The following is an 18,517-nucleotide window of genomic DNA, read 5'->3' on the forward strand; positions in this document are numbered from 1 at the left end:
ATACATTATATAAGAAAGAAAGGACGGTTTAAATGAGGAGAAAAGAGATCCACGAGAATTTTGTCACTATTTCTTATTTCAAACCAATTGGAAAAAATGTGAAATAATTGGGGACCACTTCCTAAAAAATATATGTTTTTAATTGTGACCTTGCAGTTCTGTTTTCCATGTAATAGACACAGTGGCGCCCCCAAGGGGTGGCCAGGGGTGGCCATGGCCACCCTGATACTATCCCTGCCCCCCCTGCTGGCCCCCCCAGCCACGAGTCGCATATGCAGAATATGCTTCTGATTATGCTTAATATGCTTCTATCTGATATTTTGCATTAGGTGCTGTTCAGTTTTCCACAAGGCTATACAGTATACTACAGCAGCATCATAGAATTCCCGAAATTCAGTCATGGCTTTTGGTTTTGGTGTGCCACCCCAAGATTTTCAGTGGCCCCATTTGGCCACCCCTATGAAAAATTTCTGGGGGCGCCACTGAATAGACATCCTTAACCTTGCCCCTCCATTATATTGCCGTGGGGGCTGATCTTCTTGACAGTTAGAAGAAGGACTCTCACGAGTGATGCAGGATTTTTGTCTTCTGCATCTTCTGGCAATATTCCCAATAAATAGCAAGATAGGTTTAAGGGCAGGTCTATATCTAAACATTTTTTTAATTTAATTTTGTATATTTTGCCAATGTTGCGATACTTTTGGACAGTCCCACAATATGTGTGAATGGTCTCCTGTCAGCCCACAGCCCCTCCAGTGGTGTGTCTGGTAGCTGAAGGTGGGCAGGGTGTTGTAAAACGGTGTGAGTTTGAATACTTGATGGAAAACGTCACCTGGTAAAACTACCGGAAGTACTCGAGGTAGAGTAATAGAGTAGCTTGTAAAAAAATGTACGCAAGTACTACATTTCAAATTGTAGTTAAATGAATTACTATTCATCTCCTCAGAGTTAACATGACAGATTCAGCAGTTATTTTATATTCATTATATAGAACTGGTTAAAGCTATGTTCAAACATTTTTATTCCTGTCCAACTTAAAATGAGCATTTTGCGTTAAAGACAGAATCCGGCGAATGGCTGCCGGGTTTCATTCGGTGCAGCTTCAACGCTCAAATAACATCCTCAGACCCTGCAGGACTCACATGTCACCTATAAGGAAAACACATTTTCTTTTTGACCCATTTCGTTCAGCTGAGAGTATGTTAAACACAGTGAAGTCTGCAGGTAAAGGGCTTTAACCTCTGGACGCGTGTTCCTCCATCACAGAGAGAAAAGCAAAGGGAGAAAAGTGCAAATTAGTCTGGCGGTCCTCAAATAGAGAAATTATATAAACTTGCAATTTACTGTTGTGCTGTCATGTCAGGGTTGAAAATTATACTCAGCAGGCAGCCCACGTGTCGAAGAAAACCAAGCTTAATTTCGGTTGTTGTGCGGTAACAACACTTGGCGCCCAGTGTCTGGATGCAAAATGTCCATTAACCACTTCTTTCTGCAAGCGCTTTCATAAACCCTGAAGTCTGCTGCTCAGACGGCCATCTGGACCCAGGAAGTAATCGTCCTCTGCTTCTTTGTTTGGTTGAACTCCACTTTGTGTCCTTGGTTAAACCCAGTGCCTGGTTCTGATGGGCGCGTCTGCTGGCTGAGGAGAGTTGAACGGCGAGTCTGAAAAAGCAGCGGTGCATACTGGGAAAGTGAGACGCTTTAAATGAGTCTCATGGCGCTCATTCAGACAGCTGCAGGTGAATTCAGTTAAACACTGACGCACATAGTGCAGCTGGCGGTCATTTTAATGATCGATTATTGATAATTGTTTCAGTTAATTGATAATCATAATCAGCCATGCTAGCTGTGTAGCTAGGAGTAGTGGGCAGCAGCGGCAGCACCCAGGGACCAACTCCAGTGCGTCTCGCCATGCCTCGGTCGGGGGCTTGGACAGGAGTATTAACCCTAACGTGCATGTCTTTTTGATGGTGGGGGAAACCGGAGCACCCGGGGGAAACCCACCAGAGACACGGGGAGACATGCAAACTCCACACAGAGGATGACCCCCAAGGTTGGACTACCCCGGGGGCTCGGAGCCAGAAACTTCTTGTTGCGAGAGGCGCCACCATGCCGCCCACTTTGAATTTAAGGAGACTTTTTGAATTCAAGAAGAATTTGTTCTTAAGCACAAATTCTTCTTAAATGTAAGGAGTAGTTGTAAAGCATTACTACTTCTCACTGCTGCCAGTCTCTAGCGAGCATGAACACCAGGCAGGGAAACGGGAACATGGACGCCACAAGGAACAACAGAGGACAATCAAGGTCAAACTAGTGTTGGACGACACAGGAAATGTTGTTATCACCATTATCATAGGGAATTTCATGAGTTATTGATTTATGTAAATATCACAGTATCTTCCTACATATCATAACGAGCAGTGGTTACGTGTTAGCCGCGTTAGCTTGGTACTAGCTAGGCTGCACCAGGATAGCTTAGCATAGAGTCATTCAGACGAAGTCAATAGTAGGATTTCGCACTTGTGTCACTTTAATTGCCTATACTTGCCGTCATACAATGCCTGGTTACGACAGCACTGTGATCTTTCAACATACATGGATACAGTTTGTAGGTGTATTTCTGACCGTTAATAATATGCAGTAATATAGTGTTTACGAGTCCGACTGAGGTTCATCACACTGACCTGTTTGGAAATGTAAATTATAAAACCAAACCAAGACTTGTTCTCAAATAATATACCTTGAAATTTCAGATCTCATTTTGTGAGAAATTTAAGGTCATCGATTGTCGTTATCAATAATTTGAGCGGGAAAAAAAATGTCCAAATTTCATCCCGATACAACACCACTGAAAGACGATATTGAATTATTTGATCAGCCCAAGGCCGGTCTTTCAGTCTATCCACCAGTCTCCCCGCAGAGTGGTATTAAGCCGGAGACTCTATGTAGGAGACTGTCCTCCACCAAGAAAACAACCCCATAGGTCGTTTGTACAAGCAGCTTATTACGACCTATAGTTACGTTTTAAGCTACCTCCTAATGGTCCTCCATAATTATAACACGTTACTTTCCCTCTAACAATAAGTGATCTCCTTCCATAAGCTGTCATGAGAACGGATATTAATAAAAGCAATGTTTAATGTCACATAGCAGTTATAATGTCCACGCTAGCTGACTTTCTAACTTTTGGCTAATGTTAAGTTAGCTCTTTTAAAACGTTATTCAACAGGTAAACATACTGCCAATAGCAATCTTAGTTACTCTACTAGACGGCGAAACGACACAAAAACACGCTGACTACATATTCTATTGTTCTCACATTGTTTTAAAAACCCACAATGCACAGAGGCAAAAAGTATCTGTGGCATATCTCCTGCCGCCGGTAGGGGGGCGCTAATTTAGGAAACGCTCCTGTGGGTCGTATTAGTGGACAAACGACCTATGTGGTCGTATGGGTTGGAGGACTTGTTGCTCCGTAGGGTAGTAAGTTGAGTTTCTGCTGAGAAATAGGTTGGGGTGGGCTGGGGGTGTCGGGGGGGGGGTGGTGGTGCGTAAGTCCTGATAAACGCTCCGTCACTGCAGATTTGAGAAGGATGCGCTCAGACGACAGGAAGACGCGTGTCCCTGGGCTCGTTCATTTGAAATCGAAGCACGCGTGTTACCAAATGCAAGGGAGACGAATACTTCATTATCAATTTCCCATCGCTCTCTCTCTCTCTCTCTCTCTCTCTCTCTCTCTCTCTCTCTCTCTCTCTCTCTCTATTGCAACGCTGCTATTTTCAAATATAAGCGTGTTCTGAACATGGCATGCTCCATCTGGCACATGTTGCGTCGTCGTCTCGGTTCTCCTTTTAGGCACCTGTAATGGAGAAAGTTCTGGCATCTAAGCAGATGACATCAGGTGTTCCGAGTTGCTTAGTTTTCTGCGTCCGCTGCACGCTGATCTGAGCCACAAGGATGCTGTCTTCATAAGGATATGAAGTGCTGGCTTGATAGACCGTGACATATCATTTCCTCGCTTCAGGATGAAACGTACAGTAGCTGGTTCCATCAGAAAGCATCCAGGCTGCACTGATGAAACTGTTACGCTTGCAAGTTATGTTCTCTCTCTCTCTCTTCCATTCTCTTTACCCGTGTCCTTAACTTCGTCTCTCTCTCTCTCTCTCTCTCTCCCTCTCTCTCTCTCCATCACCCTAAAGCAGAACTTTGATTTTTATCTCAATACTCAGCAATTTCGCTGAATAAAGGTTGTATGTGAGCGCAATACACACAGCGAATACCTGACATCTCTGTCTCTTAATGCCGGCCTTTGTTATCTGGAGTGGACCCTTAAAAACGAGACAAGTTCACAGGTGATTCAGAGTTCGGTCGGTGCCACTTTGTTCTTCTTCTGTTTCTTTTTTTTGTTGTTGCTGCTGATACAAGATTGAACGTGCAAACTAGAGAAGGGAAATGGGTGTCGAGGAACGAGAAAAGGAAGTAGGACATAAAACATGGAGGATGCTGATATGTATATGAATTTGATCAGATCAGGTGTGCCGGGGTGGCGTAGCTGTCTATTCCTACCAACACGGGGATCACAGGTTCGAATCCCCGTGTTACCTCCGGCTTGGTCGGGTGTCGCTACAGACGCAATTGGCCATGTCTGCGGGTGGGAAGCTAGATGTGGGTATGTGTCCTGCTGGCTGTTCTAGCGCCTCCTCTGGTTGGTCGGGGCGCCTGTTCGGGGGGGGGGGCTGGCTGGGGGGAATAGCGTGATCCTCCCACGCGCTACATCCCCCTGGTGAAACTCCTCACTGTCAGGTGAAAAGAAGCGGCTGGTGACTCCACATGTATCAGAGGAGGCACGTGGTAGTCTGCAGCCCTCCCCGGATCAGCAGAGGAGGGCGGAGCAGCGACCAGGACGGCTCAGAAAAGTGGGGTAATTGGCCGGATACAATTGGGGGAGAAAGGGGGGGGGGTCCAAAAAACAAAACAAGATCAGGTCTGTTGCTCTGCTGGCTTCGCCATTCCTCTCACCATCCAATGGATTTACTCCACTACTACTACTACTACTACTACTACTGCTAGTACTAGTACTACTACTACTACTACTACTGCTAGTACTAGTACTACTACTACTACTACTACTAGTACTACTTTCGGCTGCTCCCGTTAGGGGTCGCCACAGCAGAACATCCGTTTCCATCTCTTCCTGTCCTCTGCATCTTCTTCTGTCACACCAGCCACCTGCATGTCCTCCCTCACCACATCCATAAACCTCCTCTCTGGCCTTCCTCCTCTCTGGCCTTCCTCTTCTCCTCTTCCCTGGCAGCTCCATATTCAGCATCCTTCTCCCAACATACCCAGAATCTCTCCTCCACACATGTCCAAACCATCTCAGTCTTGCCTCTCTTGGATTTACGCCACCTTTTCAGTTATTTTGGAGCCAGAGAGACGCCATTAATTCAGAATGGGAGCAGCTGGTAGCATATGGCGCCACAGGTGAAACAGACCCCTGTTAAAACACAACGGTGCTGCGTAAAACGTCCAGGACAGACGGACTTGCACGTTGCACGCTGCAGCATTGTTTTCTCTGTCTGCGTCCTCGTTCGCTCCGTCTCCTTGGTGGGGGGGGGGGGGTAACACGGGTTGTTTACAGTTCCTTTAGTCGCCACTAAATGAAGCCACATTTCTCATCGGTCAGCAGGTTAAATGAGGCTGACTCCTCCATTAGCCGTCTGCTCAGATCTGCTTATGGAGGCCCAGACCCCGATCAATGATCGGCCAGTGGACTCGGACAAGCCCACATGCATGTAAACGCACACACGCACACACTTAACACGCAGAAATACTTGTTAAGTGGACCAGTTGTTGCTGCGTGGCACGAACACAAACGACTTGTTACGCAGCGTAATTGCAGTGTCACGGCATGAACTGCACAAATAGGAGTGTCTTTGTACAGTCGCGCACAAAACTGCCCCCTATCATCCCCTTGGCCTGTCACCCGAGTCCGTTCTGAGAGCTCATCAAGTCGCTGGTATGTGGTTATGCGCAAGGACAATGAGAGCATTTATCATTTCATTAGCAGACGAAATGGTGTCGTGGCCAAAGAGTCTCTCAGGACGTCGTTTCCAGGCTGCCAACCTTGTCGTGTTGGTGCCTTGCCCGACCCCCTGGTTCAGCTGCAGCTTGTGTGTGTGTGTGTGTATAGATATATAGATATATAGATAATGGATGGATGGATGGATATACTAGATATGTATACCTGTGTGTGTGTATATATATAGATAATGGATGGATGGATGGATATGTGTGTGTGTGTGTGTGTGTGTGTGTGTGTGTGTGTGTGTGTGTGTGTGTGTGTGTGTGTATGTTTTGAATGGGATCACGTCTTAAAACGTGTAGTAAGATGAATGTCAGTACTTTACTGTCTGTACCTCATAGGTGACATCGGGTCCATTTTAGTCGTTGTGTGTCATTCTCCTCTTCTTTTCTGTGGCCACTGTGGGTGACTTCTTAACCAGTCTGTGGTCAGCCATTTTGAATTATGCAGTTTTAATGCTTTACACCAACCTAACAGTGCAAAATCATTTGATACGACCTTTTTGTTTTTACTTCATATTCTAACTGAGCGTTTCAAAAAAAATCTCCAGGCATAGAATTTTTAAAATTAGAATTCGAGCGCCAACTTCTTCGAAAATGTTTGTTTCAGCGTTTATCTAGAATATATATGCTGTTGTAAGACCTCAAAGATTTTATGGTTTTGCTTTAATTGGCGCTATAATCCCCATTAGTAAGAAAATTGGCAAAATGTATCCCCCCCCCCCACTGCTATTCTCTCTTAGTCTCTGTCATGTTCCATCACTTGGTATTGTCCATGTGGGTTCAGCTGAGGTAGGATTTCACAGAAACACCGTCGACGGAGATGTAAGTAAGACGTTCTCTATCGCCTTTAGCCTGCTCAAACAGATCAATCTTCAGAATAGAATTGAATAGAATACAGCATTGTTTTCTCTGTCTGCGTCCTCGTTCGCTCCGTCTCCTTGGGGGGGGGGGTAACATGGGTTGTTTACAGTTCCTTTAGTCGCCACTAAATGAAGCCACATTTCTCATCGGTCAGCGGGTTAAATGAGGCTGACTCCTCCATTAGCCGTCTGCTCAGATCTGCTTATGGAGGCCCAGACCCCGATCAATGATTGGCCAGTTTACATGCATGTAAACGCACACACGCACACATTTAACACGCACAAAGACTTGTTAAGTGGACCAGTTGTTGCTGCGTGGCACGAACACAAACGACTTGTTACGCAGCGTAATTGCAGTGTCACGGCATGAACTGCACAAATAGAAGTGTCTTTGTACAGTCGCGCACAAAACTGCCCCCTATCATCCCCTTGGCCTGTCACCCGAGTCCCTTCTGAGAGCTCATCAAGTCGCTGGTATGTGGTTATGCGCAAGGACAATGAGAGCATTTATCATTTCATTAGCAGACGAAATGGTGTCGTGGCCAAAGAGTCTCTCAGGACGTCGTTTCCAGGCTGCCAACCTTGTCGTGTTGGTGTCTTGCCCGACCCCCTGGTTCAGCTGCAGCTTGTGTGTGTGTGTGTGTGTGTGTGTGTGTGTGTGTGTGTGTGTGTGTGTGTGTGTGTTTTGAATGGGATCACATCTTAAAACGTATAGTAAGATTAATGTCAGTACTTTACTGTCTGCTCCTCATAGGTGAGCTCGGGTCCATTTTAGTCGTTGTGTGTCATTCTCCTCTTCTTTTCTGTGGCCATTGTGGGTGACTTCTTAACCAGTCTGTGGTCAGCCATTTTGAATTATGCAGTTTTAATGCATAATAATGGGAAATAATAACTTTATTTCACATCATTTTACTCCTTTCTGTTTTTACTTCATATTCTAACTGAGCATTTAAAAAAAAAATCTCCAGGCATAGAATTTTTAAAATTAGAATTCGAGCGCCAACTTCTTCGAAAATTTTTGTTTCAGCGTTTATCTAGAATATATATGCTGTTGTAAGACCTCAAAGATTTTATGGTTTTGCTTTAAGTGGCGCTATAATCCTCATTAGTAAGAAAATTGGCAAAATGTATTCCCCCCCCTCCCCCCACTGCTATTCTCTCTTAGTCTCTGTCATGTTCCATCACTTGGTATTGTCCATGTGGGTTCAGCTGAGGTAGGATTTCACAGAAACACCGTCAACAGAGATGTAAGTAAGACATTCTCTATCACCTTTAGCCTGCTCAAACAGATCAATCTTCAGAATAGAATAGAATAGAATACTCTTTATTACTAATTTTTGTACAAATGAAATATACTCTCTGCAGTTAACCCATCCTAGCTGTGTAGCTAGGGGCAGTGGGCAGCCGCCGTGCAGCATCCGGGGACCAACTCCAGTTATTTCTTCCTGTTGCCTCGGTCAGGGGCACAACATACAAGATTTAGGTGCAAGTTTCAAGTGTTTCTGATGTGTCAGCTTGCTATTTCTGGGTTATCGGCTAGCTAAAAACATGATTGAGACAAGCTAACATTAGCTCTATTGAACCGCTGCAAAAGCATCTATTATATATTGTCAACGTTAATCATGCAGCCATATGATGTAAATAACATGTAAGATACTCAGTTGAAAATGTGCCGGCAGTACTAGACCTACTTCCAGTTACAAACTGAAGACAACGATCCTGTATCATTCTGTTCACAACAGTCACAAAAAAAGTTGTGCTTTGCATCTGTGACGCCATGTGTCGTTGTAAAGAAAGGGTCACCTCAACAGCTAAACAGCGCGACATCTAAACTGTAGGAATTTCACCTGTCGTTTGTGGCTGTTCTTACCTGGTCCCCTTCTCCTGGATCACCACCTTGCTGGGGTGGAGAAGCTTGCATGTGTACTAATGATCCCAAGAGCTATGTCGTCCAGAGCTTGGCTCCTGGTAGGGTCACCCAAGGCGGCTAGGTCAAGGGGGAGGTTCCAGACGAAGCGTGAGCCAACAAAGACCTCAGCGGTGGAACTGATGGAAGATGTCTCCAGGTCACAACGGCAGTGAAGGCAGACGAAGGCTGCACCAGAGGGTGGTCTCCAATCATCTTGGATCTCCACGCCATTGGACTCTGGACACCACCCCCTGCCGAGGACCATGTGGTGGCTGCTGGCATCCTCCCATTATGCGGCTCCAGGATCAGCCTCTACGCCCGCCTGAGGGCCCAGAGAGACCCAGAGGGAGGACGGTCATACCCCGGGTGACCGCCGATGATGCCTGTTCCCAACTGCTCCTCAGATAAGGAGCATAAACCAAACGATGCGGCGCACTGTTGCAGCTTTAAAATCAACTTTCTCTCCTTTATTGTACCGTCTCAATCATGTCTTCTTTTTCTTATTCTTTTTTTTTCATTGCAGAGAAGAAAGTTTCGGATAACTTTTAACACATTGATTCAGATATTATTCACCAACACACAAAAGTGAGCCACACAACTCCACATCCAACGTGCAGGTGGAGAATTTTGGAAGCGTTTTCTTTCATCCCATACGGGTTTGTTAATGTCCTATTTTGATGCTTTCATTCTCATAGAACTTTTATATATATATATATGGGCTAGTCTTTAACAGACAACCAAGTGGTAAAAAATAGGCTTTTATATCTTGGAAATACTTTGAGAAATATGTATTAATTATTTTGTCAGGCTTTTTTTTTTTTTTTTTTTTTACTCCTGGCGTTATTCATGACTTTGTAAATGAAAAGCGTTTCATCAGAGGATTCATCTTTTCTCGGTTCTTTTGTTCGCATTTAGCAGAGATTAGGCTGATGGACCGTTTTTAAGCAGTAGTTGAAAATCCATTTCTCTTTTCAGAGATTTATTCAGTTTTTTTTTTTTTTGCCCCTGACTGAAGAGCGGCCCCGGTGCACGGGTACCCAGAGAGTGGGTGATACAGTCAGGAATAAATGCCGCTGTGTCCAAACGTAGGTGTGAGCGAGGGAGGGGTGGGGGGGGCGGTTGGGCGCCTCCTCCTCCGTCTTTTGTGGCTTTGAGGAGGAATCTGGCTGTTCCCAGTCTTGGCAAATCTGCTGCTCCAAAATCTTTTCCCCGGTGTTTCTGTTGTCCCACCAACAGGGAGCCGAGCGCGCAGAAGTCCATTGTGACCCGGTCATGCATGAGTAACAAGAGGCCCCGCCGAAACGCCGTGTGTGTGTGTGTGTGTGTGTGTGTGTGTGTGTGTGTGTGTGTGTGTGTGTGTGTGTGTGTGTGTGTTGCCTGCCTTTAGAGACTTGATCATTATGCGTTAGCCTTGCGTGCCCCTCTGCGTTTTGGCTCTCTCTCTCTCACTCTTTCTCTCCCCTCTCTCTCTTTCCCCCCTCTCTCTCTCACTCTTTCTCTCCCCTCTCTCTCTTTCCCCCCTCTCTGTGTCTTTCTCTCTCTCCTCTCTCTCTCTTTCCCCCTCTCTCACTCTCTCCTCTCTCTCTCTCACTCTTTCTCTCCCCTCTCTCTCTTTCCCCCCTCTCTGTGTCTTTCTCTCTCTCCTCTCTCTCTCTTTCCCCCCTCTCTCACTCTCTCCTCTCTCTCTCACTCTTTCTCGCTCTCTCTCTCTCTTTCCCCCCTCTCTGTGTCTTTCTCTCTCTTCTCTCTCTCTCTTTCCCCCCTCTCTCACTCTTTCTCGCTCTCTCTCTCTCTCTTTCCCCCCTCTCTCACTCTCTCCTCTCTCTCTCACTCTTTCTCGCTCTCTCTCTCTCTTTCTCTCTCCTCTCTCACTCTCTCTCCTCTCTCTCTCTCACTCTTTCTCTCTCCTCTCTCTCTCGCTCTCTCTCTTCTCTCTCGCTCTCTCCTCTCTCTCGCTCTCTCTCCTCTCTCTCTTGCTCTCTCTCTCTCACTCTTTCTCAAATTCAAATTCAAACAGCTTTATTGGCATGAACAGAAAATATGCCATTGCCAAAGCAGTGGCATAGCTCTCTGTCTTTCTCTCCCCTCTCGCTCTCTCTCTCTCTCTCTCTCTCTCTCTCTCTCTCTCTCTCTCTCTCTCTCTCTCTCTCTCTCTCGTGCTCTCTTTCTCTCCTTTCTCTCTCTCTCTCTCTCTCTCTCTCTCTCTCCTTTCTCTCTCTCTCTCTCTCTCTCTCTCGCTCTTGCTCTCTCTTTCTCCCCCTCCCCCCTTCTCTCAAATTCAAATTGCTTTATTGGCATGACCATAACAAAATACAGTGTTGCCAAAGTGTACAAATAACGGATGTTAACAAACACACATGCAGAAAGAAGACAACAATATACACGTATAATACACAAATAATAAGAAGGTGAGGTAAAACTGAGGCCTGATGCAGATCAGCAGGTCATCCTGCTTCCCTCACGTGGCGGCAGGCAGAGAGAAACCGTCCCGCGAGAACGCAACTTTCTTTCCTTTCCCCCAGGATCATTTTTAGTTCTTCGCCATCTGATTTAATAGATTGTGGGGTTTTTATTGCTGAACTTTGGGAATAATTGCTCCCTGGTAAGTGTAAATGTTGGGCGCTGTGTGAGGAAGTGCTGCTCCGGCTCTACAGCAGTTCCTCCACACCGTTGGCACCGTCGCTGCTCTTTTGGCAGCCATGTTTTCTGATGCCCGCCTGTTTCTATGGCCAGGCTACGAGCACTCGGTCTGTGCTGTGTTAACATGTGTCTGTGTTCAGCGTCAGTCACTGTGCTCAGGTAGGCTGCCACAGTGTACTTGTCTTTTTAGGGCCAGATGGCATTGCATTTTACTTTGTGTGTGTGTGATTTTGTGTCCCAATAGGTGAGGTGTTTTAGTTTCTGTGTGCGTTATAATTTGGTTTACTCTGATAGTCCTGGTGTCAGATTGGTCCTGAGGCAGAACACCGCTTGGGCTGGAATGGAGTGTCAGGACCAGCTGAGTGAGGTGACCTTTGTCTTTGCTCATCTCTTGGCTCTGCAGGGCTTTGTGGTGGTAGGTGGTCGTCTCTCCCTCTCTCCTTCTCTCTCTCTCTCTCTCTCTCTCTCTCTCTCTCTCTCTCTCTCTCTCCTCTCCTCTCTCTCTCTCTCTCTCTCTCTCTCTCTCTCCTCTCTCTGTCTCTCTCTCTCTGTCTCTCTTCGCTCTGTCTTCCTCTCTCTCTCTCTCTCTCTCTCTCTCTCTCTCTCTCTCTCTCTCTCTCTCTCTCTCTCTCTCTCTCTCTCTCTCTCTCTCTCTCTCTCATAAACACACACACTCTCAGGAGTACACTATGCTCTCTCCACATCCATGGCTGTGCTATATGCAAGTCCCACTGCAACATGCTTACTGCCCATTTACACAACACGCTCCCCTCATCCGTCTGTAGCAGAGAGGCATTAGCAGTAAAAGGCACATTATCAACTCCCGTCCCTTGCAGGCAGGGATCTTTTTATTTTGGACCCCCTAAGCCTCGGACGAACTTGAGTCGGTCATTGGAAATCAATGCGTGATGATTTTCCCCCATCAGTGAATGACCATTTTTGCTATTGGAGCGGGCTGCGGTTCTGATCCTTGTGTGTGATTATGGAGACACACGGGCCCAATCTGTGTTGATCAAGTAAAGCAGGAGATGAATGGCCCCCCGTATGTCAGGGTATTGTGGATTTGGCTCGTGTTTTTAGCATGCGGCTTGGTGTTGCTGTGTAGGGCTTTTTAACACATGCTGTGTTTATATGGCCATGTGCAGTAAATGGCATACTCTCGTGTGGAGGACACGGGTTTTGACATAAGAAATACTCTTTGTAACATCAGTGATGAATTGAAATGGGGGGGGTGAAATATAGTGTGCACAATTGTTTATAGTCTCAAAAAAATAATTTATCTGTCAAATACCGTCAGTTCTTCTTTAACCCACCTCAGATTACCGGTTTGAGAAAGGAATAATGGAGCCGTCGTACTGCAGGTACAGATTAGAGCTGTGAAACGTGGTTCTTATCATCACTTAAAGGATTTTTACAACCCGAGACTTATTTTTTGTAGTTTTTGCCATTGTGCACATCGGTTATAATATAATTTTACTAACTAGCTTCATTTTGGAGATTTTGGACATGGGACCACTCAGCTTTACAGCTGTGTCTTATGGGACAACTGAACAGGGAGTGTCAGACATGTTTCAGCAAGTCCAGTTTAACCCGATTATCTAAACCACGTATTTGGAAGTGAATGTTAAAAGTTATGGTGTGAGATGTCCAATATGATCAGTGGTGGAGGACATTGCTGATCTACTTCCTGGTTCAGCCTGCAGGAAGCAGCAGCCTATACTCACCATAGACAGAAGTAACCATCCATAAACTAGCTGGCAAGCACAATAGAGAAGTCATGGATAATGGACAGTCATGGACACAGTCTGACTAAGACACTCGGGGGGTTTGCTGTTTAAAGGACACGTTTAAGACTGTGTTTAGATATGAGGCGTTGTATTACTGAAGCTGCTGGTGTCGACAGCTTGTGGCTATACTCTTTTGTGTGTTTGTGCTTCTTCAGAGTTACTCCGATATGCTTACAACATTCATCAATTCAGAAATTATCTGTCAATGCATTTGCATCACGTCAAAAACCTTGGTATGATATTTGATTCCGCCCTCAAGTTTGACAAAGACGTTAATGCAATAGTGAAAGCCAGTTTTTTCCAGCTTCGTACTATTGCCGAAATCAAGCCGTTTCTTTTTCTTAAGAAGCTCGAGAAAGTTGTCCACACTTTGATATCCTCATGCTTGGGCTACTGCAACTCCATGTGTATTGGGATTAGTCAGTCATCCCTGTCCCGCCTGCAACTGGTCCAGAATGCTGCAGCCAGGCTCCTGACAGGTATCCGGAACAGAGATCATATTACCCCTATACTATTAAAGTTGCTTTCTTGGGGGAAAAAAAAGGGGGGGGCAGCACAGTGGCCTGGTGGTTAGCACTGTTGTCGCACAGCAAGAAGGTCCTGGGTTTGAACCCCGGGCCGTCCCAGGTCCTTTCTGTGTGGAGTTTGCATGTTCTCCCCGTGTCTGCGTGGGTTTCCTCCGGGTGCTCCGGTTTCCTCCCACCATCAAAAAGACATGCATGTTAGGGTTAATACTCCTGCCTGTGCCCCTGAGCAAGGCAATGGAAAGAAGAACTGGAGTTGGTCCCCTGGGCGCTGCAGCTGCCCACTGCTCCTATATAATAGGATGGGCTAAATGCAGAAGACAAATTTCATTTTAACTAAACAACTGTACAATGACAAAAATAAAGTGGCTTTCTTTATACTGGCCTCTCTCCATTGGCTGCCTGTGCGGTTCAGAATTGATTTTAAGGTTCTCCTATTTGTTTATAAAGCCCTAAATGGGCTGGTCCCCTCCTATATCGCAGAACTTTAAACCCTGTATTCCACCTCCAGATCCCTCAGGTCAGCTGACTTGGGACTCTTGGCTGTCCCGGGATCTAAACTTAAGCTCAGGGGTGACCGGGCCTTTCTGGCTGCAGCCCCTAGACTGTGTGGAATAGCATTCCCCTCCCCATAAGATCTGCCCCCTCCATCCACTGTTTTAAGTCCCGGCTCAAAACACGTTTTTATTCTCTAGCGTTTGAATCCTGCTGATGAGGCTGGTTTCTGGCTTGTGCCTGAGCACAGTGAGCTATGTGCCTCATTGTCTGTGTCGGTGTTGCTTGTATTTGTGTTTTAGATACCTGCCCTGGTCTGTACAGCACTTCGGTCTATGTGGGTTGTTTGTAAATGAGCTCTATGAAAAAAATTGACGTGACTTGATGTATCGTTTGAGTCACCTCATTCCTTGTTCTTTTTGTTTGCGATGGTCCTTTAGCCGAATGCTGTATAAAACTGGTAATCCACAGACCGTAAATGATGAGCTTGTTGTCCATTTTGTTTTTTTTTTAGTGGGAACTGGGAACTAGAATTCGGTTTGCTGTTTCTTTTTTTTATTGAAAGCAATTTATTTACAAAACTTAAGGGCATACAAACCATGACAGTAAACATCTCTCAACATACAAGGCACCTTAGGTAAGAAAGAGAACTTGTGTAAAATAAAGTATATAACATAAATGATAGAGAATAAAAAAGTAATAGATAACACAAATTAAAGATAATACGTCTGCACTTTTTCATAGTTGCTCTAGGGGCCCTCAAATATTTTCGGTTCTTCATAAGCTCTGAGGAGAGATGTTGCACGTTTTTTTTCTCATTAGTCTCAAAGCACTGAGATGACTGTCCACAAGGTTCCTTCTGAAAACAGAAAACAGGGGTTTATTTTTCCTCCATTTGGATGTGTGGATGAAAAGTTTCGCCAGGAGTATCAGGTTGTTCAAAATCAAGTCCCTCTTAATGTCCTTCATGTGAATACCAAACACAATATTGTCTCTTGTGAGAGGAGTTTCCTGTTTCAATGTGGCTGCTAGGAAGTGAACTGTTTGAATCTGATTGGCTACTGCCGGCTGATCTGTTGCTCGTATTGGCCAAAACCTCGGCGTTTCACAGGTCGCCGCCCCGCCCATAATGCTGCGTCACATCCTGTCTTCCGCTTTGCTCGCTCTTCCAGAAAATGAACCGACGTTGCTTCGTCTCTGAATGCGCCGTAATCATCGTATCCAGCTGCCTCGTAAGACGGCGTTTTGGTCCCATAGCCAAAATCTCTACAAATGAAGCCTCTAAGTAAAATATTATGACCAATAAACAGAATGGCAAAAACTATTAAAACAAGACCCAGGTTGCAAAAAAAACAAAAGCAAAAAAACTTGAACTTTTATTTCAATGAAACTGCCCTGCCTTGTTCTATTATTCTATTCTATTCTATTTGACAGCCACTCAGGAAAGGGCAGAGCAGGCTGTTCTTCCTTGGGTCCTTCGTAGGGCTGCAACAACGAATCGATGAAATCGATAAAGTTCGATTATAAAAATAGTTGGCGACGAATCTCATTATCGATTCGTTTGGTCTATGTCGGTGCACGCTGTGTCGCGGAGCTGTTACGTCACTTCAAGGGGGAAAGAAACCGTTTGAAACATGGCGGAGGCGAAGAAAACTGAGCAAAAATCATCTGCGGCAGCGCGTCACGTTAAATCGGAGTGTGTTGCGTTTGAGGTGACGGGGGTTATATTTGCCTTTCCCCTCTTCCGTGTCTCACACACTCGGACGGGTTTTCATTGGGAAGTGATTGGGGGCGTGGTTAAGCAGTGTTTATACATGACGTCACTGCCAGGCGCGTGGGCGTCGCTTGGCTTGGAGTGAGGTAATGGCGGCAGTTTGCGTACATACCCCTGAGGAGGATACGCCACTTTGAACACGTTTCCCGGACACTACAAGTTCACACCTTTCCCGCTCAACACCATCAACCTAGACTGAACCGACCTACCGAGACGAAGTCCGCCGCTTACGGGAGCTGAGACCCGTATGGCCGAGGCCTTGTCGGAGGGACCTGCTAACTGCTAGCCTCCTACCTCGGTAAGCTAGCCCACCTCCCGGCTATGTCTCTAGTCTCGGAAATCAGTCCTCCTTTCTGTTTCTTCCCTCTTTTCCATCGTTTGTACACACGCCAGGTTAGGACTAGTATTGGTTAGGACTAGTATTGGTTAGGACTAGTGTTGGTTAGGACTAGTATTGGTTAGGACTAGTGTTGGTTAGGACTAGTATTGTGTGCTTAACCCTTGACCCCTAGACCCAACTAGCCAGTAAGAGAAGCAACCTATGTAAAACTGATCTTGTAGGGGAGCATGGGATGCATAATGAGAGAACACCTGAAACCCTTGTTTTTCTTTTTTATTATTAGCTATTTTCACCGCTCAGCTACCTGTTTATTTGCACTTTGTTAAAAAAAAACAACAAAAAACAAGCATACATCTTTTACACATGTTGTATAGCACACATTTAGGCCTGTTATTTGTGTTAATATTGTCAATTTGGAATAACATTTTATTTTTTTGAATAAAACAATGGAACTTTTTTTTGTTTTTATCCGATTCATCGATTAACCAAAGAAATAATCGACAGATTAATTGATTATCGAAATAGTTGTCAGTTGCAGCCCTAGGTGGACTTCTGCAGAAATGTTATGGGTCTGCAGGGGCCAGCATGCTGTTCTATTTAGTGGTGTGCTGTAGGAGCGGTGCCAAGGCTGGGCGAACAGGCTGCGCAAGCTAGTCAGGGAAGCCGGTTCCGTTGCGCACTGAACTGTACCGTTTGGAGGTAGTCGGGGGAGGAGGATGAGGGATGACGTCAATTCCATCTTCGGTCAATCCCTCCCACCCCCTCAATGAGGAAATATGGAGGATTGGGGAGCACCTTCAGCAGGAGGCTCATCCGCGCCCCAGGTGCAAGATAGCAAAGACTCTTTGGCCCAAATATGGCCCACATGGGTAGTTATCTTACGGCCTACATTTGGCCTTGAATGATAGCGTTGACTCGGGGTGAGTGTGGCTGCCTCAACTCAGCCACAGGTCCACCTCATCTGGCCCACATAGTAAGTGCTGTAACCCAAGTCAAGCCCGGTTCATTACATTTGGGCCACGTCTTGCCCACACAACAGTTGCCAGTGCAGTAACTGAGCTGTAAGTACCCAAAGTGCCCCAGATTAGGCCCAAATGTGTCTGCTATCTGGGGAGCGTCTCAGGCGCCCCTTTGTGCTAACGGCCGCCAGACTGTGCAGCTACAGTATCTGAACAACCCCCCCCCCAATTCTGGAACCGCAGAATTTGTAGTCTGGTATCGCACATTGCTACTTTTACTATTTCAGTATTAGTGATATTCATTATTATTATTATTTGTTGTATTATTTATTGCAATTATTAACACTATTGTATGACTGATGCACTTGTATGATACTGATTTATACTGTTCTGTTAATTCTTTTTGCTGCTGTAGCACCTAAATTTCCCCGTCAGGGGATTAATAAAATTAATCTAATCTAATTTGAACGAGAACCCAAAAAGAAAAGAAACAAGAAAACTGATCGTCTTTGAATTTCCTTGAGCCCCCCTTTGCTCTCCATTTCCTGTCACCCCCCCCCACATACACTCCCTTTCCTCCACCTGCGCCTCCCCTCTAAGCCAGCAGTGACGCGGTACAGAAGTCCATTACTGTCATAAGGGATTACTGTGGCAGAAATTGAGCCAGTAGAAGAAGAAGACGGGGGGAGTTTCAGCTCAGAGATGACCCGATCTAGTTTCGTGCCTGCACCCGCGCTGTGTGTGCGCGCGCGCGTGTGTGTGTGTGTATCTGGCAGGGTAGCTCGCCAGCATGCGGCTTCATGCCAGGGCTGCCTCGCAGTCCAGCGAGCACAACATCCACGAGCAGGGATACCGCTTTAAATGGTGGTCGCCGGGTGTTTCCTGTAGTATTAACGGAGGCTGTGAGCTCTTGTGTGCCGTCAGCACAGATTCAGTCATCTGAAAGGTTTGACTCAATTTAATGGAAAGGCAAAATAGAAGGAAAGAGGATGGCCAAAACTTTAAATTATGTAAGATGTATGCTTCACCAGAGAATACGACAGACTCACTGAGCACCGAGGTATCATGGGCCTGCATGTTTTATGATATACATAACCACTGACCACACACACACACACACACACACACACACTGTCTCACCC

Source organism: Lampris incognitus, chromosome 8, assembly GCF_029633865.1.
Source record: "Lampris incognitus isolate fLamInc1 chromosome 8, fLamInc1.hap2, whole genome shotgun sequence".
Classification (NCBI taxonomy): Eukaryota; Metazoa; Chordata; class Actinopteri; order Lampriformes; family Lampridae; genus Lampris; species Lampris incognitus.